Source organism: Falco punctatus, assembly GCF_963210335.1.
Source record: "Falco punctatus genome assembly, chromosome: 4".
Lineage (NCBI taxonomy): Eukaryota > Metazoa > Chordata > Aves > Falconiformes > Falconidae > Falco > Falco punctatus.
The window spans coordinates 3,985,767-4,010,536 of record NC_137583.1 but is presented as its reverse complement, the minus strand read 5'-3'; the positions used below and the strand labels follow the sequence as shown (position 1 = coordinate 4,010,536).

Genomic DNA, 24,770 nt, shown 5'->3' with positions numbered 1-24,770 from the left:
TGGGGTTTTTTGTTCATCATGATCTACGGTTTCCAAATGGTGCTTCGAATACATTTTAAAAGAGGAAACTTTAAAAAGCAAATTTATTTAAAGCTTTTTGGGTAAATATTATGCACTATGTGAACAATGTAAGCTCAGAATTCACATCAAATAATCATGATTAAACGTCTAAAATCCTGAGAGCTCTGAAGTGTATAGACCTGTACTTCGTATAAATCAGAGAAACTATCAATCCCTAAGGCTTGGCACTTGTTGTGAAGCCCCCAAAATAATTTATACTTAAATTGCAGTTCTCCAGCCTTATCAGTTATGGCTCTGCTTCTGCAAACAGCACTGTCTTGTATCAAACAAATCTTTTCTTCTATTTAGGATACAGGTTACTGATAATCTAAATTACCTCTCTATTAAACAATGTTCTTTTTAGAACGGAAGATTATTAATGCTGGAAAGGTAGCAATTATTTCTTCCCCTTCCAAGAAGTGAGCTTTTCTGTGGCAGGCTCCCATGGATTAGGCTAAATTAACGGAGTTCTGTTGTGGGAGCGAGCATGACGCATGGTACCGAAGTCACCGGGAAGTGACTGATGCTTCACTGCCTCACGTGCTCCAGTCAAAACTTTTAATTCTATTAATCTGCATCCACCTGTCGTTATACAGACGAAACAAACAGAAAATAACCCCTAAGCAAAGCCATGGCTCCCTAGGCAGAGCCCCCCCAGAACCTCCTGCCGGCCCCTGGAGCTGCTCCGGCAATTTCTTCCCGTCACGCAGGTCTAAAGAAAAGGCCACGGTGGGCAGGAACGGGGAAAGAAAGAGCAGTTCTGCTCATTACTGTGAAAAAGGAGCTGTCAAAGCGTCACCTTCTTTCAGCCTTCCTCCCTCGCCAGCCTGTTTTTTGACCCAGGGAATGGAAGAGTAAATCAAGCAGCCAGGACGAGCGGTGGGCCCGCGGGGTCTGCACAAAGCAGAACGAGAGGCTGTTGGGAGGCAGCAGGCGATGCTCAGCTGCTGGTTTCCTGGATTTCGTTAGGACAGAGGCTGGTGCTTGAACAGCCATGGTGAAGGACAGATGCCCTGCCTTCTCCATCTCTAAACACAGCCCGTAGGGTCCCCGCATGCATAAAATTAACTGTAACCCGAGGGTGTATATCTGTGGTCAAAGGGAACAGGATCAGCAGGACCACCAGTGCAAGGAAGATCCGAACTGTCATTGGTCAGGCTGCAGAAAGGGTCAGAGCACGGGTTCAAAGTAAAGTTTTAATTCTGGCCACAAGAATGGGTGATTTTAATTAAGTTCTGTGTTGGAGGGAGAATGGTACAAGCGCTCGTGATAGGCGAGATGGATGTGAACTGGGAGAGCTGTTGAAATACAGACAGAAAACGGTGTGTAGTGTATTGTTTTTAAAAGCAGGCTTATGAATTATCCATCAATTCAGCACATAGAGGCCCAAGTTCACTTTTAGGTGTTTATTATTTTTTGTGAAGTTAAGCAAACCAATGCTTCTGAACATTTCTTCTGTGTTTTAACCAAGCTTAAAATAAAGCAACTTTTCAAAGACAAAAATCCTCCCAGGACCCTGGGAACATGTGCTGCTTTGCCATGTTTACAAAAATGCTAGATTTTTTCCATCACTTTATAGATCAAACTAAAACCATGATTTGGCCTAGAATATAATACCCAAAGTACCAGGTCAGAGGTGAGTGCTGCAGAACAGGTGTAAAGGAGTTTGTGCCTTAGGTTGTGTATCCTAAAGGGCTTCCCCTCCACCTTCAATTAAACAAATACATACTGCACGTATTGTTAATGTACTTAGTGGATGATATCCATAATAGATTTTTATATTAAGAAAAAAAAAAAAAGTATCTTGTCATATATTAAAACCCATGATGAATCAAGATGTTTCTATCTCATTAAAAACACTGCAGGAGAGATGATTGTTCAGAGGCAAGTCTAAATTAATCCTGGAATTAAACACGGCAAAGTTTTACCTCAGTAATTTGATTCATATCTCAACTGGAAGTGCAACTGTATCACAAAGCTCGGATTCAGATCAGAATATCCAGTCTGGGGGGGGAGCTGGGTACCTAACTTCGGTTTTATCCTGATCCTAACCATGACTAGTAGCCTGCCTTGGTTAGTGCGTGAAAGCTTTTTTTTTTTTTGGTCTGTGTTTTATTTGGAGAAATATGCTTTATATCACATGGTAAGGAAAGCTACGTTAATGTGATTATCATTTGATTTTTAGATAAAATAATAATGAAAAGATTTTTTAAAAATACCAATTAGTCCACATGTTAAGAACCAGGATCAGCTGTGAAGAACTGCAGAATGATCTAGGATACTGAGTGATGGGATGGTGGCAGGTGACACTTACCATCTTAGTGAAAACTGATGTGCTTGGGGGCAAGGGGGGAACAAAAAAACCAACCAGCCCCAAACAACAGCTCCAGTGGAACAGATACAGTGATAGACTCTGAGCTTAGCGTAACTGCTCAGGAATTATATCTTTGAGCTTTATAACTCTAGGAACGTATCTGTTCATTGCTAAGTTGCAGTGAGGAAAGCCAATATAATATTAAAATTTATTAGGAAATGAATAGAGAACAAAGAAAACCATTATGTACATTCATAAGAACATTTGTATCAGAAAAGGGAAATTATGAACCTTTCAGCTAAAACAGAATAAAACTGAAAAAGACATAGAAAAGGCAGCAAGTGTGGAAAAAAGGCACGGAAACTATATTAGGCACTTGCAGATGTGGAAAAGAGAGAGCTGAGGAAAGATGAGTGAAAAAAGTCTATAAAATTTTTATCAAGATCAAGAAGATTAATAGGGAAGAATTGTTCAGTCTCTTCCAGTGCAGGAACTGTAAGTCATCCAATGGAAGCAAGAGGCAGGTTCAAAGCAGACAGAAAGAGTGGTTCCTACGCAGCAGATAAAGCAAGCTGGGGAGCACCTTCCCGCAAGATGCTTAGCTTGATGAAAGGTTACATGGATTTAGAAAGCAGCTGAAATACCAATTTAAAAACAACAACAACAACAACAACAAACCGAACAACCAAAACCAAAAGCCACACCACTCTTACAGATATTAAACGGCAAGACGGCATCCCTACCTGAGTCACCAAGCACATCTACACACACACTGAAGAGCGTAGGGCAGGGAAGGGCTGAGGATGCAACAGGGTACATGAACATCAGGGGAAATGTATATACAGGTATTCTCCTTGAACTTAACATACATAAAATAGCAAAACGTAGTTTGATTTTAGGAGCATCTCTAGCATCACCGTGTGTTCCCCTGCAGGAGCCCGAGGTTAGTGCCCTGCGGCCAAGCTTACCCAACACACTGGCAGCTGAAGAGGGCCCATGTCTAAGCTCAGCCCCAACTCAGACCTCAGACAACAGCTTTTGAAGAATCTGGTGTTTTTCCTTCATATATCAGTTTCCCAATCTAAAAAGTCAGATTATAATGACCATAGAAGTAGGCAACTATTACTCACCTCAGTTAATGGTTCTACAATTACCTTTAGGATAGCAAACGTTGAACTACAAGCTTACAGATGCCATTTAATTCTTTGTGCAACTAAACGAGAGGTGGTTGCTACAAAGTATCACTGATACCTGGCGATTAGCAAGATTTAAAAAGGCTTATTTCTCTGGTAAGAAGAATTTCTTATTGATAAACATGAGCTAGAATTCTGGAAAATCTCTGCACCATGTGTTTCAGTGAGAGACAAAGTCTGACTCTTGGCTTTAGACAAAAATTTTCACCTGTTAGCCACCTAGCACGAGGTGTCTTGCACGCTCCTCATAAGCATCTGCTTGTGGGACATCAAGTAGGATACAGGATTAGATAACTGAAGAGTCCAACCAAAATCTAGGATGACAAATCCCTGCACAAGTCCCTACCTTTAGGTTGTGCTTTCACACCCTCGGCTTTGCCTGATGGATGCCTCTTGTCCCCTCTCAAATCACTTCATTAATTTCCACCCCAGCACCAGAGGTTCCCTGCCCAGGTGGAAGCCAGCACACGCTGTTCAACGCAGATGTCAGATTTTGGGCAAGAGACAGCCGTACCAATATTGCAAAGAGCCTTTTTATCATTTTATGCCTACGGCAAAATTTAATCTGAAAAGCTAGGCTTAGGGTTTCTGACACGCTGGCACAACAAGTATTTTCCTACAAGGGATCCGTTTCAGTTACACCAGCACGTAGGCCCAGTGGTTATCAGCACAGGCAGAGATCTGGGGGCAAGCAGAGCTTTGTCAAAATACTGTAAATTCATCAGAAATACAATATGTACGTTAATACTTAAATTTATTTGGCCCTCATGCTGTTTGCAGCTGTCTATACGCCGGTGTTTCTCTGTTCACATATCCTCACTTCACTCCAAGTGACTTGCTATGTGCATATGTACATGCAATAGTAAAGATTCTGTTCGATAGAGGGTGGCGTGATGCCTTACATCCACCGTGCATATGCAAGTGCCTCACCGATATCTGCCCATCCATGCAAGTCTAACCTGGTTTCTCACACTGCTGGGGCTGTCACAGAGAGAAAACTGTGTTCTATAACCCTCGAAAGAGGGATTTTTCGCATGTCTATCCAGGTAGTCCTGAGATAGAAATACAACATTGTGTCCCATCAAAAAAAGGAGTGACAAGGTTCCAAAGAATATTAATGGGGAATCCGCATCTCCTTTAAAACCCCTGTGAGGGTATAAGAATAACTTGACTGTACAAATGGAAGCGGATCAGACCGAGACGACCATCCTGGAGAACACAAAGCTGAAGCGGATTATAGTAAACAAGTTATTAAATGTCTGGCATACATTCGGAGCACTTGCCTTATTCACTTCATACTCACGAGCGAAGCAGCCGTTCAAACCTAGACCAACAGCACTGCTTAGCAATACAAAGAATTTGATTTTAAATAGTGCTGCTGCTCCCATCTTTTTATTAATATACTACAACCACTCCAACTGTACTATTAGATTTACTTCAACCACTGTAACAATTGATGTTACCAGAATACTAACTATTCTGTTTTAAATGGCAAGATAAGAAAGTAACTTTGCCTAATAAATCTTAGCACTTTGTTCTGTGTAAATGTGGCTGGGGACTTATGTATGTTTTGAACCCTGATGTTAATGTTTGTCATTTCAAAAATCTATTCTTACAGAGTTACTGTGTACTTGCCAGAACCAAAGATACAAAACACAGGCCTTATCCTGAATATTTTAGTCCCTGATAAATGCATGTGTGATAAAGGAGCATGATGAAAGTACTTGGTTAGATTATTAAGAAAAATCTCATTTCAAATCTATTCATGTCAATATATGTCTTGGAGAAAACTCCATGCTGTGAATTCTAGAGAACTCCATCACGGATATCAAATACAGACACTTTAAAAAGCAAATAATAATTCAGAAGAGTTACATTTGGACTAGATGATAACTGTAGGTCCCTTCCAACTGAACTATTCTATTCTAGAAGGAGAATTCATCATTTTTGTAAACACTGCACTGTAGTTTCCCCCTTCAGGGAATTTATTTTTAAAAAATAAACCATATTTTATCAGCTCACAAAGCTGCAGGTCAAATCCCCACAAAGTTTTCCTTTATGGATTGTTTTGCGCTTCTAACTTAGGAAACTTCTTTCCATTGTTATAGGTGCTATGCTAGCAAATAAGTATAAATACGTAACAGCATGGGCTGCTGTACTAAAACTTAAATATGTTTTCCAGTAGGTTTTGTATATGATGCTAAAATCAGTCTCTAGAGCACTTTTCAATTGGCCACAGACCCACAGGGAATGAAAAAGCACATAGTTAAACTAACCTAAAGTTGGATTCCAGAGTCATTGCTGAGGAAATGAGCCCATGCACTGGATGAGGTCAGTCTGATGGCAGTTTGAGAACTGGACGGGTGTTACACTCAAAGTTTGGACGTTTTTATGCATCTTGAAGATAAGTCAAATACGTTGCCTCAAAAGGATGTTGCTTTGATTTCAGCATTTCTCATAGAGGGTTAGAGAGTCTCTTGGAGAACATCAGGTACCGTTTGGAGTCTAATCATCCCCAGGTCCTGCTGATCCTTGCAGCCCACCAGCAGCAGAAAGAATAAGTAAACCCCCCTCCCCACGCCAGCCCCACCAGGCGAGGCAGCCCAGATGGTTCCACAGAAGATGCAGCTGCTGGAGGCAGTACGACCATTATGCATATTATTTAAAAATAAAGAAACAAAACCCCAAAAATTGTAAAATTACAGGCACTGAATCATTGGGAAGGTTTTTAAGGCATAGAAAGTGAGTATCTTTCAAACTGGCATCTCATGAATGCATTAAGAATTTCCAGTGTGCACTTTCTTTTGTAATAATGTGGTGAGGTGAGAAGTCGCTAACAGCAGCAGTGCTGAACAGGGCAGCACTGTAACTATAGTCCACAATTCAGTTTTCTGCACAGAGGCCAACAAAACTAATCCCACCCTTGGAAAAAAAGGCTATTCTGCAAGCAAAACTCTGCTCAGATGCAGCCTTTCCAATTCAGGGGAACTGCAGTGATAGACAGAGCTCAGAAAGAGTAAACGTGATTTCCTAAATCCTCTACAAGACCCCCGGGGCCTTCCAGCGCATCGGGCAGGAGCACAGCCTGGTTTTGTTACGCTGCAAGAAGTGGAGGCGGTCTGTCCGCTCGCTCGGCGTGCATCGCTCCGGCAGCGCCTGCGGTGCGCTCCGACCCACGCCGGGCACGCTCCAAGGGAGCCAGCGCCCAGGGAAAACCAGCCACGACAATACCGTTCCCAACAGGGAGGCGCGATGCTGTCAAAATGAATGATACGGTTCTGTGAAACCATTTAAATATTCAGATAAGCTTTTCCGTGTCTATAAGGACAAGCTTTTACCTGTCCGTTAAACCACCACAGGAGTCCACGTGCGCAATCTGCGTGTGGAAATTTCGAGGCGCTGATTACTGGGACTCCGGGCTTGCTCTGCGCTGCATTGCTGTTGTGAAGCATCCCCTGTAACTCCCCGTCAGAGACAGGGCAAGGAGAAACTCTTAAGCATAGTGTGGTTGATCCTAAGTTCTTATATCCATTGTCTTCTATATAAAGAAAAAAAAGCCCCATACAGAATAGATCGGTCCCTGGGAAGACACAAGCAAGAATAGAATAAAACAAGAATAGGTGGCATGATTGTCCTTGGCCTGACAACTGAATGTTTAAGGAAAAAGAAAGAAATGTTTTAATGAAATAAATTTTATAGCTGTACCTAAGGTTAGGATCAAATGTAAGTGCATTAAATTTATCTCCAAAAGTGATAAGCATTTCTCTCCACACCCTACTGTTGCATATTAACTTGAAAAAGACTGGAAAACTCATGGGGTATTTCAGTTCTCACTAGAAGAATCCGCTGAGTATTAATCACTCCCTACAGTTTTTATGTAGAATTAAGAGAAATCCCATTGTAAGAGCTTGTCTTATATCCATTTAAAGATCAATACATTTTAAACACAAGCCTTACATTTTATTTGGATTTTGGTAACTTGTTATTTTACAGAATGGTGATGTAACATCATGAATCGTACTCAAATCAGGCTCCAAGTGGCTTAAATCAAGCCACTGATACCATTTTAATTGTATCAAATTTGGGTTCTACATGATGAAGCTCCAACTTGTAGAGTTCTTGGTTTAAGAAGGTGCAGAAATCTGATCACCATTTTTATTACAGGAGCAACTGAAAATCCCATAATAACTGGGTCCTCATTCAACTTGATAAACAGCCTCCACTTCAAGTCGCTTCTAAAATTGAAACAGTCCTTCAGAAAACTGTTTGCTATTTTAGAACACATCAAAAACTGGACCCAGGTGAACATCACATCATTCTGGGGTTTGTAAACATTTGATCACTCCGTTTAAGTCACAAAAGCTTGTACCTGCTAAACACCTGGCACAGTGGGCAGACAAACAAGGACATGTTTTCGATGGATGTATTCACGAATACTCTGAGTGTACAAGTTCAGGGAGTAGTAACGCCACATTAGTCATGCCTCTGCCTTTGGAGCTGTACAGGGAAATCCTCAGTCCTTCTGCAGCTTAGGCTTTTTATTTTCTCCCTCACATAGGCAATGTGAAATACAGGAAAACAATATATTTCTTTGAAGTAGTAGCACTAGCAGACTAGAGGTGAACCCCTATTTGATCTCCAGGTTCTGAGCCAAAATAATATGACAGCAGCAGAGTTCAATTACAATTTCCTAAGCACGGAGGTACCAGTTTCCCCTTTGAGTTACCAAGGAAGGTCACACTGATGTTACCATGAGAAAGTCGCATAAATCCTGTCCACACCAGTAGTATACATCCCTCAGACTGGGATGTGCTGGCACAGCCTCATTATTTCATGAGCAACGGTGTCACCATGGGCTCTCTTTGCTGGTTCTGAAAACAGGTAGCTGCAGAAGTAATAGACCCTAAAATTTCAGATGTGATGGCTATGGCTCTGCTGAGTTACCAGATGGGTTCTGGGAAGATGAGATACAGTGAGCAATGTTGCCATTGCCTCCATCAATAGACATGGGTTAGTCACCAGCAGCAGCGTGACGGCACAGAGCAGACCCGTTAAACAAGCAGCTCTTATTCTAACAGCCCAGCCATCCGTCCTGCACACAGGCACCATTCGCTACGGGGAAGTTTAATATACATTCAGCCGAATAAAAGTCGATGGTCAATGTCAAATTGCATGCAGCCAGAAAAAAAACCCTGTTTCCTAGAATCTCACACAGTCTAAGTTGGAAAATACAGCAACTGAAACATTTCCACAGAATCATGTTGCCTGGACCTGAGGAAAAGGCTGCATACAGAAACTTTTGGAATAAAGGCAGGCACTGAAGTCCTGCAGTAGGTCACGATTTTGCTAAGCCCTTTGCTAAACAGCAATGATAATGCGCTGAAGTAACCTTTGATCCTGCATGGCCTTTCTAAGAACTGAAGTAAACAGAGGTCTTAAGGGAACACTTGTATGCGTGCCATCATGTCCCTGCTACACTACTACAGACCCAAGAGCCTAAATTCCCCATTATTCTGATAACTGTATTTAAATAACAATTATTAAAGCAGCTGCCAGGAATCTCACTGCCATATGCCCTGTCATCGCTGGTACAGACACCTGAAGGCTCCTTGAGGCAGTTTCAGATGACTTTAAAACCACGTCATGCGAAATAGCTCTGCACTTGATATATCCTTTCTTTCTGTTACTAATGATGTGTTTGGGTTTTAACTAGAAGTCGGGGAATGACCTAGTGTTTTAAACAAACGCTTCTGCTGAAAAACAAAATTTATGCACCGGTTGTTGCAGGGGGTGGATGTTATGATTTATTTTTTAAAAAAAAAAAACCAAAACAGCTTAGACCTTTTATCAAATCTGCAACTTGTCACTTTTTAAGCATTAACTTTTAACAAGCGCTAATACTGGCCTTTACATCTGAAACTAAGGTCATTTCTATTCTCAGTAGGACAGGGACCTGAAAATAAGCAGTATTTATCCTAAATATCCCGGTTCTGGTCAGGATGAATGCAATTCAATGAGCCTTTGCTAATGCAAACCAGACTTCTGCATGCTCGTGGGATGCTGTCATTAATCCTTCAAGGACACAAGTGTACAGCTGGATTAGTTTACTGCTAGCATCTTTTTTTTCTTCAATGACCCTCCAGATATATCACGTTTAATGTACTCCTGCCCCATGTCAAGGAATTTACAATCAAAAATGCAGACAGAGCATGTTAAACCCCACCTTTAGCTGTTGCCAGCCTAATCACTACAGCATATACTAATTCACCTGGAGGATTGTTAGAGCCTCTCTCAGTGACTGAGCATGGCACACCGCAGGGCAGCAGGCAACCACGTAACGAAGGATTGTTGGGAGCCCCTTCAAGTAATAAGTACAGCCAAGATCATTTTAAAAACCATAACTGATAGTTTGGTGGGAGAAGGGATCTCTCCCAGCTCAAAAATGCAATAGCGTCACACCATGCACAGACTACACCGATTTCTTCCTCCCCCCATTTAGTTGTTCCAAGCATCTAGAGAAAACAAAACCATGGGAAGTCTACCTTCACTACAAAGACCTACAACTGTTTCTCCTGTTTGGTTTGGGGTTTTTCTTTAGTCTATCTTCTCAGATGAAATAGTATCTTTAGATTCTGTGTGAGGTATATATACAAACACCGGTCTGTTCAATAGTTTTATCTCAAGCAGCAAACAAAACCCATCAGGCTTCGTTGTGGGACTGAGCCAAAAGAAACCCAGAAACACAGCAGCCTATCAGCCCTGTTTCTGCTCCAGTTTCCACGGGACTATTCCAGATTTACAAAGCCTTTTACACTCACTCTAGTGCAAATTGTAAAAAGTAGAATATGCCATGCTTGAAATGTTTCCATGAAATTCTGGTACGTAGCTAGTGTAGCTTTAAAATTAAAAAAGCAGCATGGCCAGCCAAGCAGTATGGATAAACAGGTTTGGGTTAGATGCTTTTGGATTGTGATGGTGTTGAACTTTTATTTCATGTATCTCTTGTAACATAATGTTTCTAGTTACTAAAAACCTAGCAGTAGAACTCAGGAACATATTCTGCTTTCATTTTTTACCCGTTTCTGTATTAGAAGTGAGCACAGAATATATTATCCCTAACGTTCTCAAATACAAGCAACACACTGCAAAAGCTGAATCCATCTTCTTCCTGACATTTGGCTTTACTAAATGTAGAAAGAGATGTTAAAATGAAGCTCAAATTTCCTCTCAAGGATTTTAAGGATTTTCAGATGTAAGGCTGTCTTCCTCAAAAAATTGTCATCCCACATGCTACATCCCCAGTTTTTAATGGGCCACTTCCACCCGCTAAGATGGCGTGGGCTATAATGAGCATCTTGGTGCAGCCCACGATCAGCGGCAACATTTTCCTAGTGTGACTGGACTTGCTTTTGAGGCGGGGTGTTACAGGTGCCCCCCTCCCTTTTCACTGCTTGCAGAAAAAGTCAGAACAACTTCTCCATCACACATTTGAAACTTCAGGGGAATTTGAAGATGGATCAGAAAGGAACTTCAGTGTGAAATTTCTGGAAGGTTTTCATTAACAAGTATTTCTGCATGTCAAGTGTTGTCATATTTTATCCTAACCTGTCTTCCTTCTAATATGTAAATCTCAGGATTTGAAACTGTATTCTAGAACATCAAAAAGCTGAGGGAAAAGATTAAGTCTCTTATTGGATGCAAGAGGAATGGATCAGCTTTAGAAAGTTTGGGATCTCATCCAAGGTTGAGGCAGATGAGAAGTTTTCCAGAAGAGTTGCCCAGGGCAATAAAGTGGAAATAGAAACAATGGTATAAAAAACTGGTTGCAGAAGCTTAAATATCAGCTGCCTACTGTCAACAAAAATGAAAGGCTAAATACATGTTTATAAATATCTGGGGTTTTTAATTCCGCTATAGCCGTAGGATGTTAAATTTGATCATTGTTTTTACAGTAAGATCATAGAACTGGGATCACCTACCATGTCAAACAACCGCGTTTATTTTAAGTCTTCCTCCTAGCGCTGTGTTACAGAGAACTTCTGAGAGCCGCTTCCTGTTTTTCATACAGATTTCCCTCTTTTCCTGTGGAAATCTATTGAGGAAACTCTATGAAAACAAAAGGAAGTATCTGTTTCTGAATACCTGTAAGACTGTCCAAAAGCATCCCCTTTGCCTGCCGTGGGGCTGCTGGTGGGGGTGGGGGCTGCAGACGGCGTGAGCAGCGCTGTGTGCTGGGGGGGGGGGGGGGGGGCACACGTCAGCCCTCCACCAAGATGCACCCCCACCAGATGCAGTGGGGCTGCTGCGGGAAGGGGAGTCCAATTAAAAGGGAAAAACCTGCAATTAAGCATTGTCTTAAAAAAAAAAAACAAAACACACACACACAGAAAAAAAATAACCACCACAAAAGAGGGGGGTGGGGGAATAAAAAAGAAGCAAATAGCCAAAGCCTTTTGTTAGGATAATACAGAGTAATGTTGATTAGGAAAGCATGAAGCCCAGTTACCTAACCTTCCTACGAGGAATTTCCCTAGTAACGACTTCCATCTGCCCCTCTCTCCTTCACCTCGTTTATTAGCTCTGCTACCCCAGAGGCGCCGCAGGGCTGCACCACAGCCCGCGATGCCCACGTACGGCCGGCCGCTATCCAGGGAGCAAGGCACAGCAGCACTGAGCCACCTGGGATTAAAGATCTTACCTACACAACATCCCTTTTTTAATAACCTAATGCTACTAAGTTCTATAATACCTCAAGCATACAGCAGCCCAAACAGAATCACTGTCAGAACTGGGGTTTTTGCATCACTTCAATTAACTTCAAGGCAGCTCTGATTTGCTTTAGACATATTGGTTTTCTAGACTGTGAAGCCAGAAAATTCAAAACAAAAGTAGAAAACGTACTCAATGTATTTCAACGTAATTTAGTGCCTGCTTCTGGTTTCAGACAGCCTGCTAGGCCCAACAGAATCTGGGTGAAACCTGCTTCCTAAATACTACAATTCTGCTGCATGACTGAGCATTTCCAGGGAATCTGAGCCACAGTTAGAGGACAGAAGGTGGATTTGTTTTGATTTTTGATACCCTTGTTAAATAATCTATATACAGTTTCCAGGGCAGGAACCACTTGCTCAATCAAGTTTTCTGCCTGTTCAGTTAGCTGAAAAAAATGGGTGGAGATGGAGCAGGGGGAGGAATGAGAGTTGTTTTAAGTTACTAATAAAATTTACCTGCCCCTTCATCCTACAAAAAGAAGTCCTATTATCACTGATATTATAATTCTTTTCAAGGGCTCCTGGCAGGATTTCACTATACCATTGCCCTAATTAATTGGGAATACAGCTCACTCTGGGTGGCTCCGAAGGATCCAGGTACAAGCAGTTTTAGAACATCACCCCAGCCGTACAGCATCAGTGGTGTGTAAGTTACAACAGTAGGTTTAACTCTTCCTAGCAGAGACTGTTATCGATCCTGTTTTCATCCCAGTAATACCTGCCAATTTCAAACAGATTAGGTCATGATTTCCCCTACACTGACACAATATACAGTTATGGTAAGTTACATCGTTCACATCCTACACCAACAGTCCTGTGGTCTAAAGACACCATCACGTTGTATACGTGCACCTGAGCAAGGTACCAGAAAACTGGCCTTAATAGTGCAATAACATTTCAAGAAATGGGAAACCATCAAGATGTGACCAATAATCCATCAGTACCGAGCAATACTGCCCAGCTATTGCCGATGTTACTGTCATTACAGTTTTAGTCTCTGTCTTTGCTGGCCTGCTGTGTGCCCAGGTTACACTTCTTAAATGTCTTTTAATGTATACTTACTCCTATGATCTAGCTGCTCAACTATTTTAGCTTGTAGTCCCTTGAAGTACTGTATCTGGTCTAGTGGAAGTCGTTTGTAAAGCCTGGAGTTTTTATATACATTAACCTACATTTATGGCATCTAGTTTTTCAGAAAGAGGTAGAAACGAGCTAGTTATACCTTTTTCTCCTCCACTAAATATTTGTAGTAATTTATGTTGACTTTCTACAAATGCTCAGCCATGTTTCATGTGGCCCACCCTGCAAATTCCAGATGATTCTAACGGATAGAAGAGAGGGGGAATATGAATCATGATTTTATGCTGTTGAACATCACTGAAATCCATACAGTATAATCATATTACAGAAACTGAAAAGTGGTTTATAAAGCAAAAGCTTGAGGGGAGCTGTTAAATGAGCTTGTATGAACCATACCCTGAAGTAAAGTTTAATCTTAGATGAAGTTTAAGTAAAATTGGCGATAAATACAATGCAAACCCACTTGGACTGAGGCTTATCAGTTACGGAAATTGGAGGTACTGCTAAGACCAGCAGAGGTCCACCCCTGGGGACCACAGATGAGCCAGTGCTAACCACGGTGTCCGAAATCGGTCCTTACCCGCAGGGAGCAGCTACACAAAGGATGATGTTACGTTCCTGTCATTGGCTTTCAGCCTCCAAATACCGTTTCTCACTCAAGCGTATAACCAGGAAAAGACAAAACAGGAGCTGCTACATTTGCTGTCAAAATATACCTAGGCCCCTCTTAAATGCAGGAATACTAAACAACTTTTTCTGATCTCAATGAACTGGCAAATGACTTATTTGGGAAGGAAAGTAATTAATTTGGCGCGCTCTAAAGATCTAAGGATGTTTTTACAAACTTCAAGCGAAACAGAAAACACAACCCCATGAGGTAATTGTTATTCTTGTTTCCTGACCCAGGATCTGAGGAAGGTGGAAGCTCCGACTTCCCCACGTTCGCAGCAGATGGCTGCTGGTGCTGGGGGCTCAGGGCTCACGGCTCCTCCGTGTCCCCCAAGAACCGTGGGGCAGCTCTCCGATGCGGAGCACGTGGGAGCTCGCAGGGACCAGATGACCAGACAGGTCTTGATGCAATTGTCCTGTGAGAGCTTAAGAAATACCCAACCTGGCTGCAAACCCAACGGCTGCAGCCTCCCTGTCCACACACGTCAATGCCACGTTTCCCCAAAGGCTTGGTGAGCACCAGTCAGAACCAACTGCAGCCAGCTCAAGGCACGACGTTGCCATTAGGTGAGCCGCCTTCCCTCTCTGTCACTCCAGATCCATGAGGGTCCACATCTATGATGTTCTGAAAGGAATTTACATGCTGGTAAATAGGCTTTTTCAGAGTTTCTACCACATTCAGCAATACCTGTAGTTTTACCTACTTCTAACAGAGAACTGAAAAACAGCGTTTTGTCTCTAATTTTTTTTTTAAGCTCTAATTTTTGAATTTTAAAATGCAAAATTTTTTTGAAGATCAATTTTTTTTAAGCTTATATCAAGCTCTAAGTTTTTAAGCTCTAATTGTTGAATTTGGTGGGATGCCCACCCTGCTGATGATGAGTACTCCCTGACTCTGTTTAGGAACGACGCTCTTCTTCATCCAGGAGACATTAAAAGGATCACTGGGCATTTGATCTTTACTGACATACACTCTAGCACATAGGGCATAACAGAAGGATTCCTTGGGATTAAGTAGCACACGTCTACATGAAGGAATACACAAGGGGAGTTGTTTGCTATACATGCAATTCAGAAGGAAATTGTCTACAGGACAACAGCTCTGCTGCTCCTCTTTATCTGGCTTACATGCCTTATATCAAGTATTTTGGTTATAGCTGTCAGTGGTTTAGAATCTCATGGTATTTTAGTTATTCATTTTTGGTTGTAGGCTTTCAAACACCTTTCTGTAAAATACAAGTCAGGATACCAGGAGAGAGAATTCTTAAAAATAACAGTTTGAAGATTGGGAAGGACAAATAGATTTAGGAGAAAACATACACACAACTCATGCATTTGAAGTTGGGGGTGGGGGGTGTTTTCACGTTCCTCTGTCACTGTTCCTTATGGGCTGGGCTAAAAGGAGATCTCAGAAAGTGTCCGGAGAGAGGTTTTTCCAATGGGACAATCTGCCTGACTAGAAGCAGAGAGGGCTGGAAATCACAGAACTCCAGGTTGGAAGGGACCTCAAGGATCATGTAGTCCAACCTTTCCTGGCAAAAGCGAGTTCTCACTCAAGACTGTTCTCACACGAGCTTCACCCTCCCTTCAGACCCATAGTTCCTCAGAAGCTGGAGAAGTAGATTGTTTGCGCCACTTGTCTGAAGTGCACTTGTACCGTATCACTAATATGGAGCCTTCGGCAAACACCAGGCAGAAGGATCCGTGCCCTGTCCTAGAGTGGGGCTGGAGGATGCTGGCCCAAGAAAGGACACCCACACAGCGTGGAGTGCCTTGTGGAGAGCAGCCTGGTGCGGAGCCAGGCACTGCGGTGGCAGCCACGAGGCGGGACCCCAGCCATGGCGATGCCATCGGTCCCCTCCTCTGGTGTAGCTGGGACAGGGCTGTTAGGAAAAACAGCCAAAAGGGCTCTTATGGCACCATGTGAAGACCAACAGCAGAGATGTTCCTAACCCAGCTGCACGTAGCCAGGTCCCCTGAACTGCCGCTGCACCCACACAGCCTGTTAGGAAGGGCCACCGACGGTGTCTGGCGCTCTGGGCTGAAAACGCTTAGCCACATCGGTGTGAAAGGGAAATGCTGTTACTCAACAGCAGGTAGTCAGGGGGTCAGTACAACACTGAAGCCCTTCTGGCCCTGCAGCTGTCCCTCAGTATTATCTCTTAAGATGCAGACCGCTGTGCTGCTTAGCATCACTGGGGGGGCCAGCACCAGCCCCAAGTCCATGCACTCCCTGTTTATCTTGCGGGCTTTTGGAATAATTCTGACATTGCCAGCTTAACACAAGCTTCAGTTATACTAAATTAAAATAATCGTTCTGATATGGAAGGAAGGGAAATTCGAGAGCAGAGCTACGTAACAGATAAGAAGAGGCAGCAACAGATCTCTGACTTCCATCACTAGGTCAAAAGACGAATCCAGATTTTTAATTCAGACTTCCAAGAAATCTTGTGCAAGATTTAGCCAATAGCTCCTGTGCTAACAGTTCAATCAAGAACAAGCGAGACTTACATTTTTCTAGCTTTATTTAGGTCTGCATTGTGTGCAACCAAACTCCAGACTTCCAGTGCCAACATCTGAACTTCTCTCTTGTCACACCCTGCTAGCTAGATCTTCATTCCAGTGGAACAATCATTTCCTTTATTTTGTCACATTATTTCCTTTATTTTGTCACAGAAGAATTCATTAATGGGCAGGAGTATCTGAGTGACATAATTCCAAAGTGATCTATTTTCTTCGGGACAGTACAGTGACTACTAAGCTTAGAATACCCCACACAGAGCAAAAAGCAGTCTGATTCATCAAGGATATACTTGTGAACTACTGCCATGCAATGCAATCCCTTGCTAGGTGCAGGATTTATAAAAGCACTAGAGTTACCTCATCTGTTTAGCCCAACGATCAAATGTTATCTTTCATGGAGCCACCCAAGTGACTAATATTTTATTAATAATGGTAAACTGAAGTTTCAAGGCCAAAAAAGGTGAAGGACAACATTAAAAAGCGAGGCTCAGAACTGTTGAGCTGCATTTCAGAAATTAATGTGTTCGGTAAGTCACAGAAGGAAACCTGCCCATGCAGTTTTAATTCATCTTCCTTAGTCATGTACTTGTAAGAAATTTATGTATGCGTGGGCGTGTGTATCCATGCATAAGAGCATCTGTTTTGTACTTAGGTGGGTCTTGCTCAGTGCAGATATTTATCTGAACTGCAAATGTGGCCTTAACTGATACGTTGAAAATGAATGATTAGGTTTTTAGAATACTCCTCATCACAGCGTAATACACCAGGCAATATACCGAACTAGAAAGATTACATTCAAACTTTTCTGTTAATTTTAGGTGCCTACCCTGACTTAATGTTCGCAGTACTTAGTATTTCAAAGCAAGGCACACAAATTGTAATTTCCACGATCCCATGCTTTAGCTGCAGTTCTCATGTCCCACAGTCTCAAATCCCATTAAGAAAAAAAAAAAAATCAGGACCCAGTTGCCTGTACGCAAGCAACATGGTAATTAGTGCATAGAAAGCCTAACTGAAGTAATCTGCCCAGGATTACGCAGGGTGTCTGCCAGAGACAGGGGTAGAATCTGCTTCCTCAAAGGAGCATTTCGTTGCTTTAACAAGGACACTACCCCTCCTGTTTCTGCGTGTGTTGCCCGACTTGCTACCTGTAGCTTCTGCAGTAGGTGAGAAAGGAACCTCCTGGCAGAAGTTTCCTTCTCTCAAAAGTTGTTGTCCATTCACAGGAATTGCTCATCCCCCGCCTCCCATGAGGTAAAGGCCACACAGGAAAAACAGACTGCGATTTTACAATAACCGTATTGTAACACACGTGCTCCAGGGGTTAAGGCACCCTCCTGACATCTTGTAAGTTGAGAAGCTTAAAAAAACCAAACCGCTAAATACACTTAAAACACAGAAATTTGTATCAGGTAGATAGTCATGACATCTGTGTTTTTCACCAACAGGGTCAGATTCTCTACATTCTCTGCATAGATTTCTGCCCCAACTGACTGCACGGTAAATTATCACCCTCCATGCGGACCTGCAGTGGGGGAGGGAGTGCAGACTAATTGCTGGACGGTTTTCCCAGACATTTACTGATAGGAGAGTAATGACAAGACTTCAACAACTTGCATAGCATCCCAAATTTTATTAGGGAGTATCTGGCCCTCAAGCGCTTTTTTTTCTGCATATTTCATCTTCTGTCCCTTTATCTCTACCCCAATCCTGTTTTCTTATTCCATGTTAAAGCTTGCTTTTGCTGTAATTCTCATTTTAACCACTGTACGGATCCGGGGTATAAGTCAATTGCATGTTTCCAGCAGCAGTAAAACCTGACCAAAAGGGCTCTCCACCCGCTTGCTCCCATCTCAGCCCTGCATTTCATCACCCCCTGAAAGATGCAACTCTTAGGGCTGTGCGCTGATCCAAATGCTAAGTGTCTCTCCAGAAATTAGAGCGATGAGATATTTTAAACATCCGTCATTTCATAAGTCCAGTTCACAACAGCACAAGCACTTGCACAACTCTGAGCATATAGGATCAGGCAAGTATGAGAAGATGCAGAAAGGAAGCAAGGGCTAAAGGAGAGAGAGAGTAAGAAAGAGGGGGGTTTTCTTCCAAATGTATTTAGGTACTCCTTCAGGCCTCAAAAGCTTCTCTGGTCTTTTCTAGATGTCAAAGCCACCACTCCCTGGGCTAGTGTCCTTATCAGGGAGCGTACTGAGGCTGCAAAAGGGACAGTCTTCCAGACCCCACTCGTGGCTGTCAGTGCCTGCTTGCCTGATGTAAACAGAGATTCACAATTGCTGGCAAAGTTTTATATAGTTCTTTGTGGCCATGGACTGGAGCATGTTCAATGATTCAAAACTCTTAAAGTCAGTGCTGCAGACAAAAAAGATACAAGGCCTTTTAGAAATGCCTTTACTTCTATTACTTTTGCTTACCTGAAACTGAAAAGAACAGCCTATGAAACATTTGGAATTGAGAAATTCAATCCAAACAGAGTGGGAAAGAAATATGCAATGGAAGGTCTTTGCATCTAAGTCTTTGAGAATCGAGAGTGTCAGGAGCACCAAAGTACCACCCAGGAAATTTTTCTAAAAACATTTTTCTAATCTGATCTCAGGTTTTAAACAGCGGAGTAAGAAGAAAGCAGCTGGTGAACAAACATTAGAGACTGTACTAAGAGTAGTTAATTTCTGAAAAACAATTTCTCCCAAACAGTCTGAGCTTACAGAATTGGTTCTTCGGAATGGGACAGCGTGGACAATAAGAGGCACAGTACTATCCTGTAATTTCACTACATCTGTACAGAGGTTTGTGTTGTCTCAAAAACGTTTCAAATCATCGTAGGAAGAGCACTGCAAGCCAGCAAGGTGTAACACCGCTCCTCTCTGCTGCATCCAACAGCACCATCGCAAAACTTGCCTGTTTATACACAACGTGCAGAAAGACTGAAAGATTCTGCAAAAAAACACATTGCCATCAGCAAAATTATTTCTGTCCTAGAGAATGCTGATTTTGGCAAGGTAACAAAAATCATCAGCCAATAACTGGACACCTCCCAGAACTGTAACTGGTATTATAGAGGCTCTTGAAGTACAAACTTCTCCTTATTTCAGCATTAAACCAGGATATTTAGTTGTCTTTATTACAGCTACTAAAAATTCATACTTGCAAAAATTTATATTTAATGCTTTATAGATCAAGCTATTTAAAACCTGAGATTAAGGCATTTAAAGTCTGGATTGATCACAGAAAGTTTATTCATATAACTTCTGTTGGAGAGGTAATCACAGCTTACAGCACCAGAGGCAGATGTATTCAGAAAACCTACAGAGACACTTAGGTCCAGTGTGAAAACATATTGATCTGAACATTAAATGAAAAGTTGTAAAATAAATCAAAATATGCACACCGTCCAAACTCTGTAATCTCCTGTATGGGATAAGCCAAACCAGAAACCATTCCGAGTTCCCTGAACTCTCACAGCTTGGGTAAAATAGTACAAAAATAATAATACAAAGATAAAAAAATAAATCACACCTCCTTTAACAAACACAAGTCATATACTTCTAAAAGTTTGTATAACTTAGTTTGTATAACTATACTTAGAGCAATGTACCTATTCACACAGCTGTCTGATCTGCTCCAAGTAATTCTCTTTTAAAAGAGACTAGTTAAAGATCTATGAATGTGAAGCTAAATAATTCCTCAGAGTTATTTTATGATTAGTCTGGAGTTATTGAAGTTAAAGATTTGTTTAGCACCAGAAGCAGGTGGGTTTTGCTGCAGTTAGAAGTTTCCATAACAATAACAGGAGAGCCAATTAAAAGCCAATTAGTCATGGACATTACGTTAAGGTCCAGTACTTTGCAAACTCTCCCCTCTTCAATTTTCCTTCTCTTCAGCTGCCCATTATCCTCAGCACAAAGAATTCCAGATGGATGGGGGCTGTTTGCCCGTCTCCATGGGAGCCCTGCCGCGCTGCACCCTACACCAGCACTTCCCAGGCGTCTTCAGCACCGCGTCCCCCTCTGATCTTCGCCCTAAACAAACGTGCTGTTTATTCACTCTTCTTATTATCTATGAAGACCCATACAATGTTGTATGAATACTAATGAGAAGAGAATTAAACCCAGGTTTCAGAATGAGTGAAGATTCCTCCTTTATAGCATTTACCATGACAGCAAAAGCATAGCAGCTGGCCTCTCGTTATGCTCCTCTTCAAACCCTGAAACCTCTGCCACTTGAAAATCACATTTGGCATTAAATAAAAAGCTCCCAGACAGGGGAAAAAAGTGACCTAGTGGTTAAGTCACATGATGAGAAGTCAGGAGGTCATGGTGTGTTGTTGTCCTGCTACCCAAGAGCACCACCATGGCTCCATCCTTGCCTCCATCACCTCGCTCGGTAAGGGGGATGAAACGCTCTGTACTTCAATACATGAACTAAGGAGCATGAAGCAGCCCTAAGAGACAACCTTCTGTACCGTTTGGCTGCATCTGCTTCAAAGACCAAAAAGCAGAACTTTTCTTTCCAGTCAGAAATCTGAAGTATCCTCCAAAGTGAATGTAGGATCCGGTACAGATGGCAAAATTCAGAGGAGGAAACAGCCCTTTTCTTCCAATAGACCAAGCTTCATTAGCATCCTTAACGCTATGAGCTTCTGGGCACCATTTCTAATTAGAAACTTCTTCAATCCATCTCATGTTTAGTTTCTAGCTGAGTTTAAAGGAATGCTAAGTTTGCCCTTGCAGCTACGTGAGCAGCATTAGCAGCCCCCTTTCCCTGCCACAGCTTCTGTATAGCCAGAGATCTCTGGCTCTGCCCCTTGATCTTTGGCACCAGCCTTGGCAGGTTATTGCCTTAAACTGGTTTGGGATGACACAAATGAAAGCCAGCTGTGTTTATACACCCCTCCTTTGGAACCCTGGCCCAGGACACCCCCCCTCCCTTTCCCTCTGTCACTAGGCTGTTGGTCCTGTCCTTTCCCATCACCTTCCCTGGTCACTCCTGTGGATAAATCAGTGCCCAGCACCACACCGGACCCCTGCCAAGATGCACCAAAACAACAAATTTCCAATATTGTTATTTCCAGCAGATCCTGGACATTATATATAGATGATCAAATACAAAGTCTCTGATGTGTGTTTGGGTTTTTAAATTTCTGTATTGACTCACACTGCTGCTTGCTTTTTTCTTCATTTTTATCTGGCATGGACAAGGTCTGAAATTCCAGCTTGTCTGGCCACATGTTCCTTCACACACATTTGAAATATGCCCCGTTCCTAAACACCTCGAAATAATTCCCACATGTGGTTCTAGAAAACAACACTGTATTGTAATCTGTTCTGACTTTTTATTTAGAGTGCAAGATCCACAAACTTTGCAATATTTCTTCTGCTGGGGAAACTAAGGCACAATGCAATTTGATGCAAATGATGGAGCCTGTGCCAAAACAAAGATTTAAATTCTGGAGCACCTGTGTCTGAAGACCCTTGCTGAAAACTTACATTTCTTTCTAGTTTCCCAGTGAACATCTCCAGAGGAGACAGACATGGCTGTCTTTCATCAATATGTTGGGCAGAAAGACCTAACAAGACATGGCATCTGCATGGCTCCCTCAATTTCTCCACATTAAGAGCGCGCTGATGAAGTCCTCTCAAGAAAATTACTAAAGAGCACAAAGTACAAACTGATTATTTCATCAACTAATTGTAAGTTCCCTTACAAGAACTACAGAGAGGTAAAAGCTATTATTTAGGTCTGTCTCGAATCTCATCTGAACAGAGGGAGTCTGCTATTCTAAGTTCTGAATTAGATGGGAAGGGTTGGTTTTCCCACCAGACTTCCTCACGCTCCTTGGACTGAAAGATGGATTGGAACCAGGCTGCCAGACGTAGGGAGTCAACACCACCAGCAGCTCTCCCGTTAATCATCACAGCATTTACCCCCTTCTGCCAGAGAAGGTTTTAATTCTCCATGTTTTACGGGTTAAAATCTCAACCAGCTTTGAGAGTACAACGAATATCCACCAAAACGCCAACATCTCTGTACGATACGAGCTGTAGAAATCTCTGAAATCCAAACAGATCTAAAGCAGACTGCAGCTCAAAACTAAGAGAACGATCTGCACACCAGCTACAGCCCTGAAGAAATAGTAAAGGTTCCTCATTGAGCACCAGACTCCAAAGTATTTTTGCCTTAAAATGAAGGAAATTGTTACATTTTCTTTTTCTGAAGCATGCTGTTCTCATGAAAGGGAATACTACTCTACCCACAGTAACTGCCCAGAACACCAAAGCTCTGTGATGCTTCCAGGAGCCCCGTTTTGAATGCCCGAGCTTAACACTGCTTTTTGTGCACTACCCCATAATTATTTTTTTCCAGAACTAATGAAGCTAAGTGACTAGCCAGGCTCCACTCTGGGGACTGCTATTTCCCTTGACTTTACAGGAATTGTTGCTAAGATAAATAATACCATAAATGAAATATGTCATTAGTTTTTAGCCAGTCAGCTCTACTCAAGGGGGTAAAGTAAGGGCTGGTTCCTAAGCATGGTTTACCTCAGCTACTGTCCCTGGAGATATTTTGAAATATCGATTCCTGTTGTTAAATTCATGATCCCATTTACTTAGTATACTTCCACAAGCAACAAGGGAACTAGTACTGGTGCGGTTCAGGAACTGACAGCAGCTGTGTTGGATTAAACAAGAGTTCTCTGCAATACTTGGCTCTAACTTGGCATCAGCTTTTCTATTACTACATCTGAAGTCCTGTTTGTAGCAGGGGTTGAATTTACAGACTGGAAGCCTTCAGAAGATTTGCACAAAAATCCACGTTACACAACTTGTTTCAGTAGGACCAATTGCTGAGTGTTTTAACTCTCACTTTTTGTTGAAGACTGTTTAATGGGTGAAGTACAAGGAATGTTCAATATTCACCAGACCACAACTAATCTTAGGAAGAATGTGGAGGAAACTTAATTTCCTATAAAACTCCTGAATTTGGTTAGATTTCTTCTGCATACAGATTCTTTGTGACCTACACAACAGCTCCTGCTAGGAAAGGAATAACCACGTTTTTCTGTGGTCTAAATAGGAAAATACCCTATGTAACTATTGAAAGTAAACTTTCTAAATAGTGAAAAAGGAAGCAATGGAAATGTAATACTATATATTTCCTATAGAACACATTACACAACATACATGTGTAACGTGCACAAGCTTGAAATGGACTGGACTTGGTGGTCAGTTTGATGCCTGACAGGTAGCTTGTTCCTACCTTGGCAAATGTCTGATATAAGCCTTACATGTATAAATTGATATACCAAACTTCTATTTTTCCAACGTAACTATGAGTTTCTTACTACATTATAAAGGTCTAATTTCTTAAATTCTCCATAGCTCTGATTTTAGCAACATTTTATGGAATTAAGTTACATATTATGTATATTGTGTGGGAAAAACAGACTCCTAAAATAAATTCAGTATTATGTGTTGCCTTTCTATTTCACAGACCCCGTTTACTACTTTGCATGTAAATGGGAGTGTCTGAATTAATTTTCTTCAGTCAACTACATTGCATACTTCCGTTGTTTTTCCTCTAAAACAGTGATACTGTCTTTTGGTACATCCCTATGAAATGGAAGGTAGAAGAGTCAAACCAAATGTATTCCAACAAAAAGAGAGCAGTAGCTATAATGGACTCATGACTGACATTTCACATTCCACTCCCATTCTTACCAAAACATAGTATTTAATTATATTGTTAGAAGATAAATCTTTATTATTCAATTTGTTAGATTTTGTTTCGTGTACAGTGGAAGTACCCATTTTACTATACACAATGACTTGTACTGTCTTACACGCTTGGGTCGGAACATTTTCAACTCAACTACATGTAAACGTATTCTGGAATTTTCCTCTAACATGTGCTACCCTGAATTTCCTTGAAGGTACTCGCCCAGGGCTGTCCATTTAGGTAACTATGAATTCCTCAGTCTGAACAATCACTGCCCTTCATTGAATTAAATTGCTTCTTTCAAAAATACATTTTGCTGGCAAGTTTAAGGACCCATATTTATCAGTTACATTATTTGATCTCAGTGGCATCCCTTGAGAGCCCATTTCCTTTAAAACACACAGATGTCATATCCTCTACATTCTACTC

The 24,770-nt window shown here is 41.8% G+C and overlaps 2 protein-coding genes across 4 annotated transcripts in view; one reads left to right on the top strand and one right to left on the bottom strand.

Moving 5' to 3' along the window:
• LOC308063345 (uncharacterized protein FLJ43738-like) overlaps nucleotides 1-24,770 on the bottom strand; it is a 120,096-nt gene that overhangs the window by 39,322 nt on the left and 56,004 nt on the right. The window lies entirely within an intron of this gene.
• EFCC1 (EF-hand and coiled-coil domain containing 1) overlaps nucleotides 1-24,770 on the top strand; it is a 63,433-nt gene that overhangs the window by 13,823 nt on the left and 24,840 nt on the right. The gene's annotated exons all lie outside the window — the stretch shown is intronic.